Below are 12,555 nucleotides of genomic sequence, written 5' to 3' on the forward strand. Positions count from 1 at the left end.
AGACCAAACTGACATAAACATATTTGGAACAGACTAATAACCGATTAACAACCTAATTTTCTTCCGTGACAAAATTCCAGGGTCCGATCCTTGCACGAATACCAATTAACCTTTGTTTATCTTTTAACAAGGCCCGGCTTGTCCAGGAGGTTGAGGCGCTCAACTTGTAATCTGAGGGTCGCGAGTTTGAATCCCCGTCGCACCAAACATGCTCGTCCTTTCAGCCATGGGAGCATTATGATGGGGTAGTCAATCCCACTATTCGTTGGTAAAATAGTAGCCCAAGAGTTGGTGGTGGGTGGTGATGATAGCTGCCTTCCCTTTAGACTTACACTGCCAAATTAGGGACGGCTAGCGCAGATAGCTCTCGTGTAGCTTTGCGCGAAGTTCAAAACCAAATAAATATTTTTATTTGGCTTTATCGGACTGCCCCTTCCTACATCTAGAGTACCTCAACGTTTCGGTCGGTTGCTATACTAAGGTCTTTCTCATGTCGAAAACCGAAACGGAGGTGCCCAAAACTCTACGATATTTTCCTGGTAGGAGAGCGGTAAGTCTTCGGATTTACAACGCTAAAATCAGGGTTTCGATTCCCCTCGGTGAACACGGCAGATAACCCGCTGTGGATTTAATGTATAAAAAACACACGTCTACACTGTCTAATGTATTCTTGAAACAGAGGAATAGTATGAAAATAACATTATTATATATCATATTATAAATTTATATACAAAATAATATTACTGTTGTAAAAATAGTGAACTAGTATTATTTGATACAAGAATAATTTTAACGTTCAGTTTTATTAAATTACGTTTATTTTTGTCATTCAAATTGGCAACATAATAAACATTTATCAAGGTAGCCACTTAAAGTTGGCCTAAGAGAGTTTCGGTAATGTCCTTTGTTAAGTGCATTGCGATCTGACAATTTGTTTAATTGCATGATTATGTCAGTATTTTGTGTGGTTCTTTCAGTATACTGACGAAATTCCCCTTGATAAGCAGTTATAGGTTAAATATTGATAACGGGAAATACACCAGTTTGACATAACGATAACTGAATACAGAGTTATTCTTAGGGCATATTTAACAATGTACGATATCAATTTTGTAAGTTATGTAATACACCAGTTCCTCATAACAGTACCTGCGCCAAACATGCTCGCCCTTTCAGCCGTGGGGGCGTTATAATGTGACGCTCAATCCCACTATTCGTTGGTAAAAGAGTAGCCCAAGAGTTGGCGGTGGGTGGTGATGACTAGCTGCCTTCCCTCTAGTCTTACATTGCTAAATTAGGGACGGCTAGCACAGATAGCCCTCGTGTAGCTTTGTGCGAAATTCAAAAAACAAAACAAACAAACATAACAGTACCTAGTTACAGTTATTTACTAAAGTGTACTTAACAAGACTATCACATTTTATCTCTTCCGCGATATTAATTTTGTGGATGTTACTATCATACTTGTAATAATTGTCGTAGCTGATAAAAGAGCCAGACATGGCCAGGTGGTTAAGGCGCTCGACTCGTAATGTGAGAGTTGCATATTCGAATCCCCGTCATACCGTGGAGTCGTTATAATCTGACTGTCAATCCCACTATTTGTTGGTAAAAGAATAAATAGCCCAAGAGTTGGTGGTGGGTGGTGATGACTAGCTGCCTTCCCTCTAGTCTTACACTGGTAATTAGAGACGACTAGAGCAGAGATCCCTCGTGTAGCTTTGCGTGAAATTCAAAAGCAATCAAACAAGCTGATGGAAACTTTGATCTTTGATCATATAATTTGTTTTCAGGGGCGGATTGACATTTAAGGATCAGCCAGGGATCACATTCTGCTGACTAACTAATGTAAACACGTTCTTAATTGCATGAAATATCCAACACAATTTTACATTATGTAAACTGTGTTCGTCTTTAGCAAACATTTAGACATATTTATTGTCGTAAGATATTATATACTTCATTAGATTTCAGTCTCCAGTCCTAGTGGTGATTCAATGGTAAGTTTTTATTTGTTTTGAAATTTCATGCAAAGCTACACGAGAGCTATCTGCGCTAGCTGTCCCTAATTTAGCAGTGTAAAACTAGAGGGAAGGCAGCAAATCATCAACACCCATCACCAACCCTGGAGCTAGTCTTTCACAAATGAATAACGTTATTGACCATAACTTAATACCACCCCCCTCCCTGGCTGAAAGGAGCGAGCATGTTTGGTGCGAGTGTGAGTCGAACCCGCAACCCTCAGATTACCAATCGAGCACTTTAACCACCAGACCATACCGAGCCGTCAACGATAAATTTTATGGTTTACAACGTAAATATTTGAGTTTCATAATTGCGATGGACACAACTCAGATAGCCTAAAATGTAGCTTTGACCTTGAACTCTACCGTATGGTCTTACTTAAATGACGTTAGCCTAGCAGGCCAGAGCAATTTTTAAGCCTTTTTTCTTCTTCTTCTCGAGATCTCAGGCAAAACTTAAACTAATGTAGTTTTCGTTAGTTTTAAAATGATAAATAAATGTTATATTCACAATAAAAAGTTGAGACAAATAACTACATTTGTAGCATTTCTGCTGAAATTCTGTGATGTCCGTTTTATCATACCATGAACTTTTTGAATATTGTCATGTATTCTCACGCTTAATGTAGCTTTGTCTATCCTTTATGTGGGTTATCTTTGATACATCTGCTAGAAGGAAACATTTCGAATATGCAAATTAGATAATAATTTAAGACCACGAATGTCCAGCACTGGTATTGTTTCTAAAATGAGTTTTGTGATACAACTACTGAGAAAGACCCCATATGCACGGTGACTAATTCTTATAAAAAAAGTATACATTGATATATTGCTTTTATTAAAATGAATTATATTTATTATTCATTGTTTAATATAGTTTTTTGTTTTGTTTTAATTTTTGTGAGGGCGCTGCGAATTTTTTTTAAGTGTTCAATTCTGAGTAAAATTTGCAGATATTATATATATCTGTTTTTCATGTGAATGTTTTAGAACAGACATGCGTATGTTAATCATGATGGTTTCTGTAGTTAATAATACATAAAATATTAGTTACAGAATCGTACAGAAGTAATAACACATAAAATATTAGTTACAGAACCGTACAAAAATAATAATACATAAAATATTAGTTACAGAACCGTACAAAAATAATAATACATAAAATGTTAGTTACACAACCGTACAAAAATAATAACACATAAAATATTAGTTACAGAACCGTACAAAAATAATAATACATAAAACATTAGCTACAGAACCGTACAAAAATAATAATACATAAAATGTTAGTTAAAGAACCGCACAAAAATAATAATACATAAAATATTAGTTACAGAACCGCACAAAAATAATAATACATAAAATATTAGTTACAGAACCGCACAAAAATAATAATACATAAAATATTAGTTACAGAACCGCACAAAAATAATAATACATAAAATATTAGTTACAGAACCGCACAAAAATAATAATACATAAAATATTAGTTACAGAGCCGCACAAAAATAATAATACATAAAATATTAATTACAGAACCGTACAAAAATAATAATACATAAAATGTTAGTTAAAGAAGTGGACAAAAATAATAATACATAAAATATTAGTTACAGAACCGCACAAAAATAATAATACATAAAATATTAGTTACAGAACCGCACAAAAATAATAATACATAAAATATTAGTTACAGAACCGCACAAAAATAATAATACATAAAATATTAGTTACAGAACCGCACAAAAATAATAATACATAAAATATTAGTTACAGAACCGCACAAAAATAATAATACATAAAATATTAGTTACAGAACCGCACAAAAATAATAATACATAAAATATTAGTTACAGAACCGTACAGAAATAATAATACATAAAATGTTAATTACAGAACCGCACAAAAATAATAATACATAAAATATTAGTTACAGAACCGCACAAAAATAATAATACATAAAATATTAGTTACAGAACCGCACAAAAATAATAATACATAAAATATTAGTTACAGAACCGCACAAAAATAATAATACATAAAATATTAGTTACAGAACCGTACAGAAATAATAATACATAAAATGTTAATTACAGAACCGCACAGAAATAATAATACATAAAATGTGAGTTACACAACCGTACAGAAATAATAATACATAAAATGTTAGTTACACAACCGTACAGAAATAATAACACATAGAACATGAGTTGCACAAATGTGCAGCAGTAACTCACCTGAGTGTCTTCCTCCATCTGTTATATACAAGATTTGTGTTTTAGTTAAGAAACCATTTTCAGTAGAATTGTCACAAATCATATAGGCTTAGCTTCGAGTTCTCTTATTTATCTAATGTATCTCGCTGACCTTTTCTTGATGACGAGAAACCCTTTAAAATAAAAATTATCTCAGAACAGCCGATATGGGTATTCAAACTTTTAATGATAAACATAGAACATGAAGGTGACCAGGAAGGTCAAAAGGTTGTTTTCTGCTTATCAATAAAATTTTTAATACCCATACAAGTCACTGACCTCATGTTAACCACTAAACTTGTTAAATAAAGACTCGACAGAAACGAACTCTCTCTTTTCCTCAATATTCCGTTAACATGTTAAATTTCTACATTTGATTGTTCTGCAGTTTCATGTTCTAATTCTTTATTAGAAGATTTGAATATTTTACCATAGATACCAATGACAACCAAGCTTTCAATACACAGTTACAAATTTAGTTACTTCAAGCTGCCTTTAACACAAGAGCATTGTGTATCCAGATATAGCACACACTACCCAGTATTAATTATTAAAACAAAACACGAAACTCACACTTTGTGGACTCCTAACGGAAGAAATGTGAATATGTGAGCACAGCACTTCTTCTAACTACAAAATCCATTACCTCGTTATCTCATTGAATTAATAATTTAACATTTAGACTAGAATGTTCTCTATGACTACAAAGTCCATTACCTCGTTATTTCATCAAATTAATAATTTAACATTTAGACTGAAATAGCTTCTACAGCCCACAAGAAAATGTATTTTTGTAGAGAACAGCGTCCACATATTTGATTCGTTGTCTTAACGCAATGTTGGAAGAAAAGGGTCTGACCTTGATGTTTGGTATTTCTGTCTTTCAGATCCTTTACTGTACTCTGAATACCCACAAAGTCAACATGAACCAGCTCTTGGGGGTCAGATTGGCTTAGACGATTTTATCTTTGTGCACAGGAAAGGCCAGACGAAAGAAGTTGAGATTCAAAAGACGGATGACGCTCTCGGTTTAACCATAACTGACAACGGTGCAGGATATGCTTTCATTAAAAGAATCAAAGAAGGAAGTTTGATAGACCGGTTATCCAACTTTATTCAGGTATAACTGTAAACACTACTTTTTTATCTTCGTGTCTGTTCTTTGGAATGCACTGATATTTCCCAACCTTGCGCCCGTCCCTGTAAATTTACTAACGTTTGTCTCAATCTTGCGCCCGTCCCTGTCAATTTACTAACGTTTTTATCAATCTTGCGCCCGTCCCTGTAAATTTACTAACGTTTTTCCCAACCTTGCGCCCGTCCCTGTCAATTTACTAACGTTTTTCTCAATCTTGCGCCCGTCCCTGTAAATGTACTGACATTTTTCCCAACCTAGCGACCGTCCCTGTCAATTTACTAACGTTTTTCCCAACCTTGCGCGCGTCCCTGTAAATTTACTAACGTTTTTATCAACCTTACGTTCGTCCCTGTAAATTTATTAACGTTTTTCCCAACCATGCGCCCGTCCCTGTCAATTTACTAACGTTTTTCCCAACCTTGCGCCCGTCCCTGTCAATTTACTAACGTTTTCCCAACCTTGCGCCCGTCCCTGTAAATTTACTAACGTTTTTCTCAACCTTACGTCCGTCCCTGTAAATTTACTAACGTTTTTCCCAACCTTGCGCTCGTCCCTGTCAATTTACTAACGTTTTTCCCAACCTTGCGCCCGTCCCTGTAAATTTACTAACGTTTTTATCAACCTTACGTCCGTCCCTGTAAATTTACTAACGTTTTTCCCAACCTTGCGCTCGTCCCTGTAAATTTATTAATACTGTTCCCCAACTTTGCGTTCGTCTGGGTAAATTTTCTTATAGTTTTCTCAGCCTTGCGTCGTTTTTTTTTTCATTTTAATAATTATTTTTTTCACTTTGTAACTCACACCTTTATGTTTACTGACATAATTCTCAGCAGAGGGCGATGTCTGACGGTTTAACGTGTCCGAGTGTGAATACGGAAATCCGCGATTCGCGCCCGGTTACTGCAAAACTGAGCTCTGTACTTCAGGGCTTTGAATGCGTTATAATACAGATAGTTATATCCCACTATTTGATTAGAGCGTTGTTCTGTGGCGCTGTCTAATAATTGCATTCTCCTAATACATCACCTGAAAGTTAGGGATGACTTTTGAATGGAAAGCTATCTGCAATAGTTGACTAAATTAAAACCACTTTAATAAAGATATGAATTAGAAGCAGTGAATATAAAAGATATAGCTGAGACTGAGTTGCTAAACTAATTGTTTAGTTTTCAAATATAAAAAGTAACAAGAACAAGTATATATGTTTGTATAAAAACAGTGAATAATGGACAGTGAGTTTCATTCCAGTTAAAGATACAGTTACAATATCTGTAAGTGCAGAATGTAGTGGAAAATAGCACCCCTTTCGGTTTGGTTTGGTTTGAATTTCGCGCAAAGCTACACGAGGGTTATAAGCGCTAGCCGTCCTTAATTTAGCAGTGTAAGACTAGAGGGAAGGCAACTAGTCATCACTACCCACCATCAACTCTTGGGCTACTCTTTTATCAACGAATTGTGGAACTGACCGTCACATTATAACGCCCCCACGACTGAAAAGGCGAGCATGTTTGGTGCGACGAGGATTCGATCCCGCGGCCCTCGGATTACGAGTTGAGTACCTTAAACACCTCGCCATGCAGGGTCCCCTTTCGTTAAAACTTTGTAACTTGCACCAAAACTAGCATTAAACATGTAACTGGAAAACTATTCCTAAGAAAAGCATTATTGGATTCTAAAGGTGAAAAATAATGGTTATGATTACCTAACCAGAGATAGCTGAAGTGTGTGTGAAAACTAATATTAAAGACACAATAGCTCGAAGTATAGAAGACAACTTAATGGTACATAATAGGAAAAATTTAACAGTAAGTTCACCTGGTGGCATTTTGTTGTTAGTCTTATTATGCTGTTTCTTTAAGTAATAATGAAAATTCATTCTTTGTTTTACGATGTCAAAATTGTTTTTTGTGTGTTTTTTTCAAATTCAAGTGCTTATGCTATGTATTTAAAGTTTCCTAATGCATATTAGTCGTTACTTTAAAATAATATTTTTTTTCGAATCTCCGGTAGGTGGGAGATCACGTGGAGAAGATTGATGGTCAAAACATGGTGGGATGTCGCCACTTTGAGGTCGCCCGAGTATTGAAGAATATTCCTAAAGGTTCCGTCTTTACACTTCGCCTTGTTGAACCGCTAAGAGCTGGTTTTTGTAAGTTTTTTGTTATTATACATCTCAGATTTCTTGACCAGAGGTGAGAATGGTGGTGTCCAAGGCTCGAATCTGCAACATGCCAATAAATATTCAAAAATTGCAGTAAATTTTGCTACTCATTAAAGAGTATCCGTGTTGATGGCGGGTGTTACTTACTGATGGTCAATTAGTCCCTTGATTAAGCAGTTCAATGTTAAGGTTTAATATTGTAAGGTTACAACTAGGTCCAAGTAAAAGTGTATTCATAATTAACCACTGCTATACCATAAAATATTCACAGCACTTTAAACTGTAAGTGCATTATAATAGTGAAAGTCAATCCCTTAGGGTGGACATATTAGATGGTTGTTGATTGGTTGACCTTCCTTCTGGTCAGCGGTTCAAATTTAAGTACAGCGGCAAATAATCTTAGTAGCTTTGCTTTAAATACATTGTACAAATATTCATTAAAAACACTTGTTTAGAGTGTGTCTTTTGACAGTAGTACTTTACGTTACTATTTGCTTGTCAGTAATCCTACAAAATCCCTTAATTAATTTTCTTGTTTAATTATTATTGAGTTAATGTCGTTGTTTTAAACAGCTCATATAGGACCTAGGACAGGTCCAGGAGGAAGTGGTAAAAAATCTTACGGATCCGGTAAGGAAACATTGAGGTTGCGTTCTAAAGGACCTGCGACTGTGGAAGAGGCGGTAAGAGTACCTTATACAGGTTAACTTGACAGTGATGTAATAATAAAACAAACGTGCAGAGAAAATGTATTTAAATGTATAAATACTTGAATTTCTTCTTAGTGAGATTAGCTTTAATCGTATAAGTTGATTCAACATATAATGTTAAAATACAGCTCATTTGTGCGTGTATTAAGGCAACAGTAAATTAACCTATTACAACAACAATCATAATTTATTGGTACGTGAGGTGGGTAGTGCTGAGTAACTAATACTAGTAACTTTGATAAAACGTGATTCGCCGAATGTTTTACGATTGTCAATTAATTTTACTGCTAAACTATGACTGGTGAACTAGTTTGATTACTTTAGTTTGTTAAAGACTACTTAGAGGCAGTTGTTGAGCTGTAGGTTCTCTGACCCTCCAGTGTAATTACTATAAGTGATTTATACTTTTTATTTCGTTGTAATTCTGTTTGCACTGAAACAACAGCAGCATCAAATGACATCTACAACTACAAAAATATTCAGACTCCTACAAGTGTCATCCACAACAATAACACGTTTAGACTCCATCAAGTGTCATCCATACCAGGAACAAATTAAGATTATGTCCAACAACAACTTTAGACTCCATTGAGAAGCATCCATAGAAGAAAGATCTTTAGACTCCATCAAGTGACACATACAGTAACAATAGTTTTAGGCTCTTCCAAGTGGCACACAGTAGTACAAATATCTTTAGACTCCATCAAGTGATATCCACAGTGCAAATATCCTTAGACTTCATAAGTGACACATACAGTAACAATATCTTTAGACTCCTTTAAGTGGCACACACCAGTATAAATATCTTTAGAGTCCATCAAGTGATATCCACAGTGCAAATATCTTTAGACTTCATCAAGTAACACATACAGTAACAATATCTTTAGACTCCATCAAGTAACACATACAGTAACAATAGCTTTATACTCCTCCAAGTGACACCCACAGTAAATATATCTATGGACTCCATCAAGTGACACATACAGTAACAATAGCTTTATACTCCTCCAAGTGACACCCACAGTAACAATAGCTTTAGACTACAATGGGATATATAGGTTACAACAGCTTTATACTCCATCCAGTGACATCCACAGTAACAATATCTTTAGACTCCATCAAGTAACACATACAGCAACACTATCTTTAGACTCCATCAAGTAACACATACAGTAACAATATCTTTAGACTCCATCAAGTGACACATACAGCAAATATATCTTTAGACTCCATCAAGTGACACATACAGTAACAATAGCTTTATACTCCTCCAAGTGACACCCACAGTAACAATAGCTTTAGACTACTCCATGGGATATATAGAGTTACAACAGCTTTATACTCCATCCAGTGACATCCACAGTAACAATATCTTTAGACTCCATCAAGTAACACATACAGCAACACTATCTTTAGACTCCATCAAGTAACACATACAGTAACAATATCTTTAGGCTCCATCAAATGACATACAGTAAATATATCTTTAGACTCCATCAAGTAACACATACAGTAACAATATCTTTAGACTCCATCAAGTGACACATACAGTAACAACAGCTTTTGACTCTATCAAGTGACATCCACAACAACAGCTTTACACTCCATCAAGTGACATTAACAATGACAATAGCTTTAGACTCTATCAAATGAGATCCACAGCTATTGACTTCATCAAATAAAATTCATAAAAACATTTTTTTGAATTCCCAGACTCTCCATTCAGAAGAAAAAGAGCCTTGCACTCCTTTCAAAGACATTCGCAATAACAACTTTGACGTTACCAGATCATATCCACAAAAAGCATGGTTTTAAGCTCTACAAAATGGCACACAGAATGACAGTAAGTCCCAAGTTCGAGTCAGTGACGTCAAAAACGATAACAAATTTTGACTGTATCGAGTGACATACACAAAGACAATAACTAATTGACTCTTTTGTAAATGTGATTCGGTGATGCCCATAGCAATTCAACATTTTAATTTTGATACCTTTTACCTGAAAGTACCAATTTTAAAACCAGCAGAGAACATAACTAATTTAACTAATTAACAAACAATGAATTACTTATTAAGGATATTTCGCTTTGTTTAGTTCCTTCTTTAGCCTGATGATATCACTTCCCAAGGATCTTTTTGTTTTATTGTGTCTTTAGTCTGATGATATCACTTCCCAAGGATCTTTTTGTTTTATTGTGTCTTCAGCCTGGTGATGTCACTTTCTAAGGGTCTTTTCGTTTTATTGTGTTTTTAGCCTGATGATGTTGTTAATGCAGCTGTGGATAAAATTAATATTCTTCTTGAAACATATATGGGAATAAACGACTCAGAGTTAGGTAAGATGTTTCCATTTTTTCTTACTTTATGGTCTAGATATTTGGACAGTTATGGCCTTCGAATCGTAATTTTTTTATTAAATGCTTATTGGTTATAAAAACATAATTTTTCCCAGTTTGCCACTTAATGGTCTAGATATTTGGATAGTGTCCTCTAGTAGTAAAAGTTTTAGTAAATACTTTTTTTGTAATATATTATTTGTCGAGAAAACTGTTTATTTCTTGTTCTTGATATTTCATCTAGATTCTGTTTGTGTTTTAACTGCTGTGTTTTTGTTCATTCAACAGACATTATATCTCAAGGTCATACTCGAACATTATTTTTAAGGTCATTCATTAAGTCACTCACTAAACAGATTTAAAACGTGCAATTTTGTAATAAGTATATAGAATCCTGCCTTGTCAGCTCTTTCTTTGCATCACCATCTGCAAAATTTTTATCTGAAAATACTTTTAAAAAATAAAGTTAACAGTTTCCATTATTTGGCAAAGTTCAAGTTTGTTTTGTGATTGGTGTTAACAAACGACAGACGAATTACCGATTTTTGCTGAATAAACTGTAGTACCGAAGTAAAAAGTATCTAGAACTCGGATCGGCATGGCCAGGTAAGTTAAGGCGTTCGACTAGTAATATGAGAGGCACGGGTTCGAAACCCCCATGCACCAAAATATGCTTGCCCTTTCAGCCGTGGGAGCGTTATAATGTGACGGTCAATCCAACTATTCGTTGGTAAAAGAGTAGTCCAAGAGTTGGCGTTGGGTGGTGATGACCAACTGCCTTCCTTCTACTCTTACACTGCAAAATTAGGGACGGCTATCGCAGATAGCCCTCGTGTAGCTTTGCGCGAAGTTCAAAAACAAACAAACATATCTAGAACTCGAATGCTTCTTTGTTTTGGATTTTGATGAAGCCAAGACAGCCGTGTTAATATTTGACCTTAAGTTCCAGCAAGTGTTGAAACGTAATAAAACTACATATATATATATATATTCGTTTTGGCAGCCACCCGCATCTGGGAACAAGGCCATCAGCTCAACAATCCTGCAGACTTCGCCATTGCTGTGGAAGAATCTGATCTGGAAGCTTTTGGATTTAGTGAAGATTTTGTTTTTGATCTCTGGGGTGCCATTAAGGATGCTAAAGATGGTCGACTTAAAAGGAATAATGAAGATAATATCTTCTAGCTCTCCTCACCTTCTACATAAATACGTTTTCTAATTTAATGTAATGAATCCAAAAACAAATATTGATTACTGCTTGTTCCAAGATAATTACTTACAAAACAAGTTGGAGCTTTCAATTTTTACTTCGGTTTTTTTTACATTTCATTTTCCTTTATCTTTGTATAGTCAAGTGTTTTAGTAACATGCAATTCGAAAAAAAAAACAACCATAAGTATTGGACTAAACATACCGAACTTTACTGTAAATTAAAAGGAGGCTAGGAAATTGATATAAGAAGAAATAACTCACTTATAACATTCAGTTCTATCCTGAGTTACGTCTTTTGAGTTTAATTGTTTTACATTCAATCCACTGTTCTTTCTCTCTCTCTCTCTCAGTCATTGTATACATTGTTTGTTCTTTATGTATACACATTAAAGTTGTTCTTGATTCGTCACTTGTTTGTTCAGGCGCTTGACTGGTTGTTATCTAATCCAATGGTCCCAAACTTTCGACATACAGGGAGAATTCATTCGATCCACAAGACGTGTTTATAAGATATAACTACTGGAGTATATTGTTTACAATGTAACTTACGAGTACATTAAAAAGTTAATATTGTGCGAAGGTACCAGTGAAATTTTGGGATTGAAACCAGTTTTATCTTCGACAGACACGGATCTGGTTCTCTCATTCTACAGGTTTCATTTTTGGTCGACATTTGTGCTGTCACGGATGCAGTTTTACTGAACAGAAAGGCACACGTTT

The 12,555-nt window shown here is 35.0% G+C and overlaps 1 pseudogene across 1 annotated transcript in view; it reads left to right on the plus strand.

Moving 5' to 3' along the window:
* The window catches only part of LOC143248536 (PDZ domain-containing protein GIPC3-like), a 32,681-nt pseudogene extending 20,439 nt beyond the window's left edge, over window positions 1-12,242 (plus strand). Inside the window, exons 2-6 of the transcript XR_013027040.1 lie at window positions 5,167-5,399; window positions 7,428-7,566; window positions 8,152-8,261; window positions 10,542-10,623; window positions 11,627-12,242. The product of XR_013027040.1 is annotated as a PDZ domain-containing protein GIPC3-like (transcript). The remainder of the gene's footprint in view (window positions 1-5,166; window positions 5,400-7,427; window positions 7,567-8,151; window positions 8,262-10,541; window positions 10,624-11,626) is intronic.
* Window positions 12,243-12,555: the final 313 nt, after the last annotated feature.

This window comes from Tachypleus tridentatus, chromosome 4 (genome assembly GCF_004210375.1).
Source record: "Tachypleus tridentatus isolate NWPU-2018 chromosome 4, ASM421037v1, whole genome shotgun sequence".
NCBI lineage: Eukaryota > Metazoa > Arthropoda > Merostomata > Xiphosura > Limulidae > Tachypleus > Tachypleus tridentatus.